Source organism: Phyllobates terribilis, unplaced genomic scaffold (genome assembly GCF_046119375.1).
Source record: "Phyllobates terribilis strain yellow unplaced genomic scaffold, ASM4611937v1 Scaffold_594__1_contigs__length_1004882, whole genome shotgun sequence".
In the NCBI taxonomy this organism is placed as follows: Eukaryota; Metazoa; Chordata; class Amphibia; order Anura; family Dendrobatidae; genus Phyllobates; species Phyllobates terribilis.
This window is the reverse complement of record NW_027363354.1, coordinates 30607-45909: the sequence shown is the minus strand read 5'-3', so window position 1 is coordinate 45909 and position 15303 is coordinate 30607.

Below are 15303 nucleotides of genomic sequence, written 5' to 3'. Positions count from 1 at the left end.
ACCCACAAGAGTACTATGGGGCCTGTGACTTCCTCCTCTATCATTCTTCCTCAGCGTCTGACGTCTCAGCACAGCGGGCCTGATGACATCATTACATGGCACCCACTGCCCTGAGATGTGCAGGCGCTTCAGAATGCTTGCTACATAGACCGGAGCAGCGGGGAACAAGGAGGAGAGGTGAGTATTTTTTTTTTAAATCAATGAGCACATTTTGGTAGTCATAGTACTGTATAGAGGACCATGGGGAATTCATTATACTGTATGGAGGACGATGGAGGTGCATTATACTATATGGAGGACTATGGGGAGTGTATTATACTATATGGAGGACTATGGGTAGTGCACTATACTGTATGGAGGGCTATGGGTAGTGCATTATACAATATGGAGGACTATGGAAGTGCATTATACTACATTGAGGACTATGGGGAGTGCATTACACTACGTGGAGGACTATGGGAGTGCATTATACTATGTGGAGGACTATGGGGAGTGCATTATACTATATGGCGGAATATGGGGTGCATTATACTATATAGAGGTCTATGTGGAGTGCATTATACAGTATGGAGGACTATGTGGATTGCACTATACTATATGCAGGACTATGTATGTGCGTTTTTACCTGCAGATTTTCGGCATCTAATGGAAATCTATGGGGAAAATCCACACATAAAACTCAGCATACTCACAAGAGAAATTGACATGATGTGGATTTGATACACACACCGCAGCTCAGTTTACGCTGAATAAAATTAAAGCACAGTGGCCATGAGGTTTCTATAAATCCCATCCACTTTGCTTGAATTGTAAAACACTCAGTTTTTGCCACAGAAAATAATTAGTGTCAAAAACAAACCAAAAGCTCATTGTTGGAACATAGGCCACGCGAGTACTATGGGTCCTGTGACTTCCTACTTCGTCATTCTTCCTCAGCATCTGACGTCTCAGTACAGCGGGCCCTATGACACCATTACATGGCATCCACTGCCCTGAGATGTGCAAGTGACGCGCCCCCTGGGACATATTCCTTTTTGAGGGGAATACCCGGCACCGGATCAGATGGGGGGTTGTAGTCTCCGAGCGGCTGTGACCCGGTCCCGTGCCCAGGGCGTCAAGCTCCGTGTGATGTGGCAGTTCTACAGATGTTACTAAAGTTCTTTTGTGTCGACTACGCCACCCGTTGTGATGCGGTCACTGTGGCCGCCGCTGCAGCAGGGTCCGCTGAGGCTGATGGTGAGTGCGCAGCTTGGTGGGATAACCCCCAACGGGAGGGGTATAGCCTCAGAGGGGACAGGCGCAGAGGATGGGGGTTGTGGTGGTGTAGTGCAGACGGCAGTGAAGACAGAGTCGGGTATTGCAGTTAAGGGTGTTTACTTACTGCAGATGTTGTACTGGTCACTCCAGCTGCGAGTGACCACCCGAGCCGTGCTGCGTCCACCAGGTCCTGGATCCAGCCAACCCCCAAACAAGTCCGGAGCGTGGCCCTGAGCTCTCCCTCTGTCCTTTCTTCAGCCGTCCCCACCAGTGATCCACCTAGGTCCAGCTCCCTCGGGCCTTCTGTTGGGACACCCTTGGCCCTGGGTTCCCTGACCCTTCATGTGGTGTGCCTTCGGGGTGAATGTGGTGGGTGACCGTGACAGACACTGCCCACGGTCTCCGGTCTCTGGCTGGGGATTGTTTTTACCCCCACCAGCTTGGGTTCCGGTACCCTGATGCTGACTCCTCACCCGGTGCTCTGATTTGGGTTCTTGGGTCCCTTCTCTTCTGTGCTCTGGGTCTTTCTCTTTTCTCCTCTCTCACTCTGGGTCTTGGTCTTTCTTGCTGCAGGCTGACTTCCTCTCTGCTTGCTGTCTCTCTGCGTCTGACCCTGATTCTAGTTGGTGCCCACCTTATATACACCCTCTATGTGTGAGCTCAGGTGACCAGCACCCAATGAGCTCCTAACTTTACCCAGGCTGCTCCCCCTATCTGCCCCTACACTACATGGGATGTACCACCCCCCTCCCACTCCAGCCAGGAACAGACTCGGTCGTACCTGCACATTTCTAAGTGGGAGTACCGTCGGCCTGTTCCTCGGAAATGGGATGTGTGTAGTGCATGCAGCCTACCGAGCTCAGTTCCACTCTCCATCCTTATCCGGGAGTGGAATATCACACCTCTGGGTTGAGGTGCAATACCCCTGTAGCAGCCGAATCCTCAGGGTGCTACATTCCCCCCTGGTAAATCACAGCACGTCCTCGGGCTGTAAAGACAAAAACACCAAAACATACAAAAAATTTTTTCATAAACATATAAAACATATTAAACAACATATCTTAGCAGATAAAACATTCTCGTCGCCTCCTGTTTCAAGTTTCTCCTCCGGACACTGTGCACCGTGTGTCCGGAAAAAGTGCGACAGTCTCTTAGAAAAACTGGTTTTCCTATAAAACCGGTAGGGGGCGCTTTAGGACGCGCAACTATTTACAGGGGAAGTTGGCCGCTCTCAGTCCTCGGCCAGGTAGAGGGAAGGGAATGGCTGCTCACAGTCCTCAGCCTGTAGGATGAAGGGGTTAACGGGTAAACAGTTCACTGGTCCCAACGGGGACTATTTTAGCAGCAACAGTTTCAGTTTCTTTATACCCCCATTGGGTAACTTATTTACAGCACCTGCTCTGCCGCACTCAACGGCGTCTTCCTCCTGCTCTTTGAACTTCAGACCCGTCCGGGTCCTCTTGCTCCTCCTCCTCGCACCGCAACTCCTCCTCCGTCAGGCGGTGTACGTGGAGGGCGTAAGGTCCTTTGGCACACTTGTGCCGGGTAAAAGTGACCTCGTCTCCGATGTAGAGGTCACGACCTCTGTGCCCCTCCGGCAGATGGGACTCCACGTCTCTGCGCGTGACAAAGACGTCGCCGTGGGTGTTGTTGTCTCGAATGAAGCCCCACCCGTGCTGCTGGTTGAACTTTATTACAGTCCCGGTGGTACGGGGACTGTGCGCTGCACGGGGGTCCCTCCTGGTCCGGCTCTTCTGCTCGGCGCTCCTTATTTGGGCCTGTTGTTCCCGGACCCGCCTCTCTCTCCGCTCCCTCGCAAACTCCTCGAGCTGTTGGCGGCAGCACTCCGCACGCTCTGCTGCAGCGGCCCTAGTTTCCTGAGTGAACCCCATTAGATCTTCTCCGGTGGGGTCCCACTCAAACTGCGCTTCCGCTAGCGGGGGCGAGATCCGTGCCACGGGCTTCGGAGCCGGAATCAGGGGTTCATCCAGGGGTCTTAGTCTCTGCTGCCGTTCCAGCTCATGGTATCCTTCGGGCCAGATGAAGGGCCGCCCGTCCGGCCATGTGAGCTGGCTGAACAAGTCCTCCCCCAGGTGTGGCACCCTTGGTATTGCGGGCGCGGGCGCGGTGGTGGTGGCGCCCGGGTTGCCCAGGCCTTGCGGCCAGGCCTGGGGCACCTGGAAGGTGAAGGGCACCGTTAGGACGGCGGCGCCCTGGGCTACCTGGCCTTGCGACCAGGCCGGAGGCTCCGCGGAGGTAGGGGGCGCTGTTGGTGATGCGGCGCCCGGGGGTACTAGGCCTTGCGACCAGGCTGGTGGTATTTCCTGCTTTGTCACGCTCCGGGTCGAGGCGCGTGACGTCACAGGGGTCGCTGCGGCGGCTTCCGGTCGGGGCCTAGTCCATAGCGGTGACATGGCGGCTACGGGCACAGCAGGGGGACTTTCGGGCTCTGCGACGGGGAGCTGGGGCAGGTAAGCGGTGTCACGGCTTGGGGTATAGGCGTCCCCTTTACCTGCCTCCATGCGTTCGGCTCCCTTCTCGGCGCCGTCTCCGGCCTTGGGTCCTCCCGCGCCATCCTCAGAGGCGGTCTGCTTCCTCTTCCAGGGTAGCGTGCTCCGTTGACTGGTCTCTGCTTGCTGGGTCATCTCCCGGCTCCACTCCGCCAGTATCTCGCGCTGTACCCGGGCCATCCTCCGTGCGAGGTCCTCCAAGGCAGTTTGTGCACACTCCCGGTCTCGGGGGAGCTGCGCTAAGATCTCCGCTAGACCTAGCGGGGTTGTGGACTCTAGCAGGCTCCTGACCATCGGGTCGGTGCTGCTCTGCTCTGCTTCCGGCAGGCTCCTGGCCAGCGGGCCGGTGCTGCTCTGCCCTCCTTCCTCGGTCTCTAGCAGACTCCTGGCCAGCGGGCCGGTGCTGTTCTGCTTTCTCTCCATCTCCGGGTGAGCTCCTCCGCTACTCCTCGTTAGACCTCTTGCCTCCGGGTGCGCTCGCTCCAGACTGCTCCAAGCGACACCCATCTTTTCTCTTCTCTTTCGTCTCCTCCCTCTTCGAGGGCGGTCCCGGGGCAACTCGGTGACTGTCAGCTCCAGGGGTAGTTCTTTCACGCTGACAGACACCTCCAGCATCACAGTCTCTGTTGGTGGGGGCGGTTTCCACTTTTGGCGCCATTTTCTGTCCCGGCCCACGATGGGAGGTGGCCTCTCGCCCTCCTTTGGCACGCCCATAATGGCGTCCGCTGCTCTTCCAAGGCGGGAAATCTGCGGTTTTGGCGGGAAGCGTCGCCCAGTGGCGGGAAACTCTGCAGATGGCGGGAACAAGTTGGAAATGGCGGACAATCGGCGGGAAACGACTGGTGATGGAGTCCGATGGCGTGGACCCTCCGGAACCGGCGGGAGACTTCTTTCTGAGGTAAACTCGTTCTTTTCTTCAGGCACGCAGTACACGGGTGTTGCGGGCACGTAATCCTGCCGACTACGCCAAAGTTGACGCGTCCCCTGGGACATATTCCTTTTTGAGGGGAATACCCGGCACCGGATCAGATGGGGGGTTGTAGTCTCCGAGCGGCTGTGACCCGGTCCCGTGCCCAGGGCGTCAAGCTCCGTGTGATGTGGCAGTTCTACAGATGTTACTAAAGTTCTTTTGTGTCGACTACGCCACCCGTTGTGATGCGGTCACTGTGGCCGCCGCTGCAGCAGGGTCCGCTGAGGCTGATGGTGAGTGCGCAGCTTGGTGGGATAACCCCCAACGGGAGGGGTATAGCCTCAGAGGGGACAGGCGCAGAGGATGGGGGTTGTGGTGGTGTAGTGCAGACGGCAGTGAAGACAGAGTCGGGTATTGCAGTTAAGGGTGTTTACTTACTGCAGATGTTGTACTGGTCACTCCAGCTGCGAGTGACCACCCGAGCCGTGCTGCGTCCACCAGGTCCTGGATCCAGCCAACCCCCAAACAAGTCCGGAGCGTGGCCCTGAGCTCTCCCTCTGTCCTTTCTTCAGCCGTCCCCACCAGTGATCCACCTAGGTCCAGCTCCCTCGGGCCTTCTGTTGGGACACCCTTGGCCCTGGGTTCCCTGACCCTTCATGTGGTGTGCCTTCGGGGTGAATGTGGTGGGTGACCGTGACAGACACTGCCCACGGTCTCCGGTCTCTGGCTGGGGATTGTTTTTACCCCCACCAGCTTGGGTTCCGGTACCCTGATGCTGACTCCTCACCCGGTGCTCTGATTTGGGTTCTTGGGTCCCTTCTCTTCTGTGCTCTGGGTCTTTCTCTTTTCTCCTCTCTCACTCTGGGTCTTGGTCTTTCTTGCTGCAGGCTGACTTCCTCTCTGCTTGCTGTCTCTCTGCGTCTGACCCTGATTCTAGTTGGTGCCCACCTTATATACACCCTCTATGTGTGAGCTCAGGTGACCAGCACCCAATGAGCTCCTAACTTTACCCAGGCTGCTCCCCCTATCTGCCCCTACACTACATGGGATGTACCACCCCCCTCCCACTCCAGCCAGGAACAGACTCGGTCGTACCTGCACATTTCTAAGTGGGAGTACCGTCGGCCTGTTCCTCGGAAATGGGATGTGTGTAGTGCATGCAGCCTACCGAGCTCAGTTCCACTCTCCATCCTTATCCGGGAGTGGAATATCACACCTCTGGGTTGAGGTGCAATACCCCTGTAGCAGCCGAATCCTCAGGGTGCTACACAAGCACTTCAGAATGCGTGCTGCATAGACCCGAGCAGCGGAGAACAAGGAGGAGAGGTGAGTATTTTTTTTTTAAATCAATGAACACATTGTGGTGGTCATAGTACTGTATAGAGGACTATGAGGAGTGCATTATACTGTATGGACTATATAGGACCATGGGGAGTGCGTTATACTATATGGAGGACTATGGGGAGTGTGTTATACTATATGGAGGACTATGGGAGTGCATTATACTATATGGCGGATTATGGGGAGTGCATTATACTACATGGAGGACTATCGGCAGTGCCATATACTGTATGGAGGACTATGGGGAGTGTATTATACTATATGGAGGACTATGAGGAGTGCATCTTACTGTATGGAGCACTATGAGGAGTGCATTTTACTATATGGAGGAGTGCATTATGCTATATGGAGGACTATGGGGAGTGCATTATGCTATATGGAGAACTATGGGGAGTGCATTATACTGTATGAAGAACTATGGGCAGTGCATTATACTATATGGAGGAGTGCATTACACTATATGAAGGACTATGGGGAGTGCATTATACTATATGGAGGACTATGGGCAGTGCATTATACTGTATGGAGCACTATGAGGAATGCATTTTACTATATGGAGGACTATGGGGAGTGCATTATGCTGTATGGAGAACAATGGGGAGTGCATTATACTATATGGAGGACTATGGGGAGTGCATTATACTATATGGAGGATTATGGGAAGTGCATTATAGTATATGGAGGAATATGGGGTGCATTATACTGTATGGAGGACTATGTGGATTGCATTATACTATATGCAGGACTATGGGGAGTGCATTATACTATATGGAAGACTATGGGGAGTGCATGATACTATATGGAGGACTATAGGGTTCAGCACACTATATAAAAGATTATGATTTTGCATTATACAATATGGAGGAATATGGGGCCCATTATAGTATATAGAGGGCTATGTGGGGGCTATTATAATATTTCGAGGGCTATGTGGGAGCCTTTATACTTTGTGGATTGCTATGTGAGGGCCAATATACTGTATGCAAGCAATTATACAGTGTGAAGGTTTGAGTGGGGACCATCATACCATGTGGAGGGCAGTGTGGGGGTCATTGCACTGTTTGGTTGTACTGTTTGGAGAGCTAGTGTGGGCCATTATACAGCATGGTGAGGTGTGGGGCCATTATACTGTATGATGACCTATTATACTTTATAGAGGGCCGTGTGGGGGCCAAAGCTGGGGGATCACACTGTGTCAGGGTCACCATACTTTGCCGGGGGAGTTGAAGTCGAGTACAGTAGGGTCATCATAATGTGCATGTGGAGGGTACTGTGAAAGAATTCACATACTGTGTTTGTTGGGCACTTTTGTTGGTATCATACTTTAAACATGCAATGAAAGAGGAATCTGGGGCTTCAGTAGGAGGAAAATTACTTTCTAAAGGCTGGAAAGCTGTGAGATATGCTCTTCTGTGACCCCGTCGAATGTTTGTTTTTTTTGTTGGTTGGGGGTAATTAGCACTTCTGCTATGGGATCCCATGATTTCTATGTACAGCCATGTCTATGGGCCTGTTTACATGCCAGTGTATTTTCACAGTCTTGGGGCTCATTCACCTGTTAGTTTCTGTGCTATTTTTTATTTTTTTCACAGGTAGCATGTGTACCTATGACAGTCTATGGGGATGCTCACATGCCCATGATTTTTCATTGAGATATGTTTTATATTGATTCAAGTGTCAGATCAAATTCATCAATGAAAGTGTCCGGGTCTGTTAAAAGATGGGCCAGAACTCGGATGAAGTTTGTCTGTTTTTGACTGACCGATGGGAAAAGTACTGATGTAATTCTGACCAACCTAAGGTAAAAATCACTGATTAAACTCGGTCCATTTTTCTCGTACATGAAAAAACCTGATGTCTGAATGAGGCCTAAGTGGTCCACACAAAATTATATACAGTATCACCAATGCAAGTCTATTAGGCCGCAAAAAATGTGGACAGCATTTGGATGTCATCTGTGTGCCAGTCATGAAATGGACTGTTGGTTATGAGAAGGGGGAGAAACATTCATCAGTTTTATTTTCAGCTGAGAAAAGCTAATGAACCCTGACCAAACTGTGATGAAACTGATCAAAAACACTCATCATACTTACACCATTTTTGTGAGTAGAAGACATATCACTGTTGTATAATTCAGCACTTTACACACTACAGGGTTAACCCAACAGATTAGCTATGTAGCATCCAGAAGGCGGGAGGAGAAGAGTTAATATAAAGCTCAGTCCCAGGTTTGCCTTTAGAGTAATTAGCTTGGAGGAGTAGAGCAGCATGGAGCAGGGTGATGGCTCCACATTCCCTCTTATCCCTCAAGGAGGAGGATAGGAATTTGTCCTGATCCTCCTCCGCTGCAGCCGGCTGTGCAGGATGGGAAAGCATGAAGATGATGGGAATGTGCACTACACGGAAGGAAGATGTGTAAGGTAACTGGAACAATGAGGCCCACAGGGGAGTTACTGCCCTGTATGGAGGGGAACGTACTATAGGTAAAACTGCCACCAATGGATAATGACCGATCAGTAAAGATGAGCAAGACTTTTGAAACTTACATTTGCAGAGTTTTCCCAGGAAATTCCATTCTCTGCAAATGTCTTCCAAAGCCTCTACTTGCCCTGAAAAACATGTATGACGCCATTCCCTTTTTTCCTTAACACACTAATCCCCTTCACTGCATTGATGTCGCCCTCTCTCTCTGTCTGTTTTCTATCATGTTTCATGGCTTTCTCTCCCTATTTCTATGGCTAGGCTGTGAGCTGTGATGTACTTTTCTCTATCCAGGTTCACCACAAAATGGCTACTTCCTTTCCTGCTTCTGCTTTTATACTTGCTATAATAGTCCATCTTAATTGTCTGAGCTATACTATGTTAGGCCTCATTCACATGTGCAGGGTTTAAACCTGTACGTGAAAAAATGGTACCGGTGTCCTCAGTTTTCGATCAGTGTTTTTCACCGATGGATAAAGAAATTACAAAGCTTCTCCTATACAATGTTAAACTTGCACAGGACACTGATGGCACACTGACCGACCCATAGACCACTATTGGACCTCCGTGTCATCCGTGCTGCCGGAAAAAAAATGGACATGGTTCTGTGTGTTCTGTATGGACACAAGGGGTGTGTAAAAAACACTGGCGTGTGAATAGCACCATACATTGAGTACACGTTCTATCCATTAAAACTGCTACAACTCGTGCGTGCAATGCAGATGAGACCTAATATGATGGCAGCAAGGCATTCTGGGAAAGCCAGTCTTCTCTGACTGATGCAATCTTCTGCAATGTCTCAAAAGGTGACATTCATTTTAGGCACAAAAATTCAACATGAATTTGATTCCCGTTGAATGGATTCGCTCAGATCTAGTCATCAGAAAATGTTTAAATTAGTTTGTTTTCCGTGTGTTTTTTTAATGTTTTCATACTTTCTTCTCACAATCTTGCAGTTCTCACACTGGCCACCAGGGCTATTTTAGACATTTACTTCTGTCCTTTCAGGAAGAATTTTCAGCAAAGCTTTTTATCAGAGGCCGGATTACAATGACCGGTAACATACAGCTGATAACGCAGGTTCCACCAATCACAGTTGATGTCACACCTGACCTTACTCCCCTTCACCCAATGATCTTTGTACAAGCTCATTGGACGCTTCAATGCAAAACAGAGGCCCTGACTTCAGACCGGTGGTGTTCATGCTAATCTTGATGAGGTCGGTGTGCTAGAGTCATGCAGAGGTCAATGAATCAGGACTATCAGAGAACTAGCGAGCGCCTTGTGTGTCTCCATGTGTGCCTTGCCAATAATCTTACTCCAGTCAGTGACTGGAGTAAGATATGTCGCACAGAGAATGCCACAGCTTATAAAATTTTGCTGGTGCCCACTTTATCAGGGCTGGGTGAAAATGGAGTGTGAACGCTAAAAAGTCACAATTTCAGCCCAGCTTCGAGTTGCGCTAAAACTTTGTGACTTTTCAAAGCTTTTTACACTAGTATTCTGGCTTTGAATGAGGCACATAGTGTCTAAGTGAGTTTATTGCTGTTAATGTAGATTTCCTGAAAGAACAGGACATATGAACATAGAATAGCCTCAGTGGTCAGTGTAAAAAATTCTAAGATTTCTAATTTTAAATATAAATTTTGATATGGGAAAATATTGCCAACTTTTTTGAATGCATTTAAAGAAAACTTTTTTTATGATGCCTCCCCTTTAATTTTGCTTATGAAAATTTGGAGCTCTGAATCTGAAAAACTGAGCACCAACTACTATGAGGATTTACTGTTAGAAATGAATGAAAGGCAGATAAATTCAGAATAACATTTAATGTTTTATATGAATTTGACCCCTTTGCATATATGGGCGTAACTGTACGTCCGCGCTGAGGTGAACGCATGTGGAGGTGGCTCAGGAGCTGAACTCCTTCCACACGTGTCTGATGCAGACTGAAATAAAGGGGTTGTCCATTACTCAGACAACCCCTTCTTAATTACGGTTTCAATCATGTGAAATAGCAGCTATGCTCTCCTCTGGTGCGGGCGCCATTCCAGTGATGTCGGCGTCTCGTCTCCTGGAGCATGCATGACATATCACGGGAACCCTGCAGCCGACGCCATTCCAGTGATGTCTATGTCTGGTCTCCTGGAGCATGCATGACATATCACGGGAACCCTGCAGCCAACGCCATTCCAGTGATGTCTGTGCCTGGTCTCCTGGGGCATGTGTAGCACCCCGAGGGTTCGGTTGCTACAGGGGTATTGCACCTCAACCAGAGGTGTGATATTCCACTCCCAGGTAAGGATGGAGTGTGGACCAAGGCTCAGTTAGCTGCACACGCACACACTCCCCATTTCCGGGGGAAAGCTCGATGGTGCTCCCATTTTTGCAGGCACAACTGACCATGTCCCTGGCTGGAGTGGGGAGGGGGTAGAGAACCCAGTGGTGTAGGAGCAGAAGGGGACGGTTTCTGGAGCATAGGAAGGAGCGCATTGGGTGCAGGTCACCTGAGCTCAGCACAGAGAAGCAGATATAAGGTGGGAGCCATCTCAAGTCTAGGAGAATAGTAGGAGTAGTAAGAGAGCGAGCTGACAGGGAGCAGCAGCTCAGCCTGAGCTCAGCTCCATGAGGCAGGCCTAGAGAGAAGGCCGGGGCCAGAGAGAAGAAGAGAAGAAGGAAGGAAGGAGAAGAGACAGAGGAGTGGAAGGGCTCCAGAAACAAGAAGGCAGGAGGGATCCTAAGAGTGCAGAACGGCCAGCAACCATTGCAAACCCCATTATACCGGGTGAAAGGGTCAGGCCGTGGAAAGGTACCGGATCCCTAAGTTGGTGGAGGCGAATCTACCCTCAGCCAAGAACCGGAGGTTGTGACCATTTATTGGTGCGACTCCCCGCTAAACATGCTAGGAAGGCACCATATAGGATAGCGGGAAGTGAAGGCCAATGCTTACCCGACACGGTCCGCGGTAGCCGGACAGAAGTCAGGACACTGGTGGGGCACGAGAGGCCAGAGAAAGGACAGAAGGGGGTCCTGTGCCATACTCCTGAATTGCCTGGGGGTTGACCGAGCTCCTCACCTGGTGGACACAGCACGGCTCGGGCAGTCCTTGCTGACAGAAGTGACTTGGATATCAACTGTGAGTAAAACACCCTGGACTGCATCATTGGACTCTGTGTCATTTATGCTGCGCCTGCACCATCACCCCCAGCATTCACTTTCACTGCCCTGAGGCTACACTCTTCCCATGGGGAGTTATCCTATCCCTGTGCTGCACACTAATACCAGCCCCAGCGGTCTGCCTCGCAGCGGCGGTTATCTCTGACCGCAATCCACGGGTGGCGTAGTCGGACATTCACAAAACTATAAATAGACTGCCACAGCATTTGGTCTGACCACCCTGAGCCACGGGATCGGGTTGCCACTACTACCCCCATCAGCACCGTACACTAGAAGGCCTAGTTCCGGGTACCCCACGGCTCAGGGGGCGAGTCACATGCATGACTAATCATAGGATCCCTGCAGCCAATCAGTGACTGTGACTCACCCCCTGGGCCGTGGGGCACTTGGAACCGGGCTTCAGTGTGATGATGGGGGTAGTAGTGGCAACCTGATCCCGTGGCTCAGGGTGGTCAGACCAAATGTTGTGACAATCTATTTGTAGGGTTTTGAATGTCAGACTACGCCACCCGTGGATTGCGGTCAGGGAGGACCGCCGCTGCAAGGCAGACCGCTGAGGCTGATGTAGATATGCAGCACAGGGATAGGATAACTCCCCACGGGAAGAGTGTAGCCTCAGAGCAGGTAATAGGATGCTGGGGGTGATGGTGCAGGCCGCAATAATAAAGGTCCAGAGTCTACTTCAAACAGTCCAGGGTCTTTATTGTAGGTGGTACTTATGACCCAACAGGAGTACAGGGTAGGAATGGGCCTGGGTGTCTGAGAACATTCAGGCGAGCCCCACTGGTCAGGGTGAGTGGGTAGGCCTACCGTTCTCTCTGCCCTTGCTGACTATCTCCCCCTTTAGTGGTGTGATAGCCCACGTCCCTGAGCTGGCCGTGTACTACGCCTGTATGGCTTGCGACTCGGGCCTTAGGTACCTGTTGCTTCTCTGTGCTGTACCAGTCCCTCTGTGTGGCGGAGCCTCCAGGCTTCTCAGGCCCAGGGATCTAAAATCCCTCGCAGGTAGGTTATCTGCTGCCGGGCTTGCAACCCTGACAGCCTCGGATCCCAGTGTCCGGTTATGTAGTTCTCTCTCTCAGGGTCCCTTCTGCCTTCTTGTTTCTGGAGCCTTTCTACTCCTCTTTCTCTCCACCTTTCTTCCTTCCTTCTCCTCTTCTCCTTCCTGGCCCCGGCCTCTTCTCTAGGCCTGCCTCGTGGAGCTGAGCCCAAGCTGAGCCTCAGCTCCCTGTCAGCCCTCTCTGGCTGAACTTCTTCCCTCTCTGAACTAACCGACTGAACACTCTCCTAAGATGGCCCCCACCTTTTATCTGCTTCACTGTGTCTGAGCTCAGGTGACCTGCAACCAATGAGCTCCTTCCTATGCTCCAGAAACCGTCCCCTTCTGCTCCTGCATCACCGGGTTCTCTCACCCCTCCCCACTCCAGCCAGGGACATGGTCAGTTGTGCCTGCAATAAATGGGAGCATCTGCGAACTGTCCCCCGGAAATGAGGAGTGTGTGTATGCAGCTAACTGAGCCTTGGTCCATACTCCATCCTTACCTGGGAGTGGAATATCACACCTCTGGTTAAGGTGCAATACCCCTGTAGCGACCGAACCCTCTGGGCGCTACAACTGCATCACTCTCTCATCCTTTGAACAGAACTGACAGCCAGAGAGCAGCAGCAGATTACACTTCTTTAGGGTGTCCCTTTCGTCTGAAGGAAGTGAGAGTGAAATGGCTACTGACTGCGTGATATGAGGTCACTCGAGTCCTGGGAGACTAAGCGCAGACTTGAGTAGAACAGCAACAGCACAAAAGGTGATTATAGCTGTTTTATATGTAGGAAATATTGTGATTGAGAGCTGTTTGAGTAGTGGACAACCCTTTCTATATAGCTGACATTTTATCTCTAACAGTCGCAGTCAGTGCTTCGTTTCGGCCGCAGCTGTTAACCATTTAAATGCCGCTGGCTCCCATTGGCGCTCTGGGATGAGGCCGATGAGTTAAAATGAAAGCTGGTGGCATGCTGAAGGTCCCTGTCTCGACTATATTTGAACTGATCTGAATCAGAGCTTTGAAGGAAACTGGTATTTTCACTATATAGCATAATAATGTGGTATTGCACCGTGTCATAGAAAATATTGCAATTTCTGAAGCCACTAGTAAAGGAGCATTCCTTCACCCCTCTCACCTCCTCTTTTGCAATAGGACAAAAGAGGGCAATCTAAGCAGCCCATATGCAGAATGCCCAGTTGACAAGTAGGAAAATTAGATGTAGCTGGATAGTGAACTATGGGGGAAGGCATCGGCGAGATCTTACAATATCCCACCGCTGCCACCAATTTGTCAGGGATTTGCACACACAGACTATCCTGATTACTCACTATGTAGTTACCGGCAAGCAAGCCGTGAGCGTATGGCGTACACGCCTCCGAATTTCAACGCATTGAATGTGTATATGCCCCCATACGATCATTGCCAGCTTCACGATAACCCAATTAATAGTATTCACTGCCACCACCGATCAGTTCTAAATACAGGCCTGATCGGACTCCTGCTTTCTGGTAGCGTATGGCTTCGGGGGAGGAACGATTACAGAACAGAAGAAACAGGACTAATACATTTTATATTTAATCCAAAGGGAGGCAGGGTTTATGAAAAAATATACAAAGGATTTTACAAAGAGGGACAGTACAATACATATACAGTTACACAAAATAAAAGGTATTAATGGAAGAACTTACTAGACAGATCAGAGACTATTCAATTTACCTGGAGGAGAGGTGCTCCGATGGACTGTTATGGAGCAGGACCTGTGCTTACAAATATGTATCTCACGGCATGAGTATAGACCCATATTCAGCTGGATCTTTTATGCTGAAGGGGTGGCCCTGCCCACACACTCCCCTGTGATGACCTCACGTGGGCTCATCTCTGTCCATCATGGTTTTATGAAATCTATAATTTCTGCAATAACTTCTCACTGGTTGATCACAGAAGTTAGCAAGTGATGCCATCTTTTTTTAATGTGATTTTGCCTTGAGAAGAATATTGAAAATTTAACCCCATGTCAATCATTGTGCCCTGTTTGGCGGGATTATAGAGGTCTACAGCATACAGTTGTAACTGGACACTTCTGCAGCTAAGAAGGGAGGGGGCAGAGAGGCAGCGAGTGACAAATGTCTCACAGCAGCTCTCAGCCAAGAAGCTGCCACAGTAAGACCCCCTTTGGACCCCAGCCATGCAGCATGCCCTTTGTGTCAGATACAGTATTCCCATAACTCGGTATTGAATTATAGCATGTCCTAGTTATTCATAATATAGATTTTCGAGATCCCAAGAGAATGGGAAATGTCACGGTCATAGAAATATTGAGAATCTCTTTCTCCCCCTCCGAAATCCCACTCACTCTTCCCTCCTCCCCTATCTACCATTTGTCAAAGGAGCAAGAGCTTACACTCTTCCCAATTGCCCATATGCAAATAGCGGGATCCACCAAGTGTTCAGGCTAATCACCATATAAAATGGAGACAGGAGTGATGAATTGACACCTGGGTGAAAAGGATACAGCTCCTAGAATTCCTTTGAAGCTTAGCTCATCTCCATTTGCACATGTATTCAAGCTGCAGTCTGGTAGGCACTG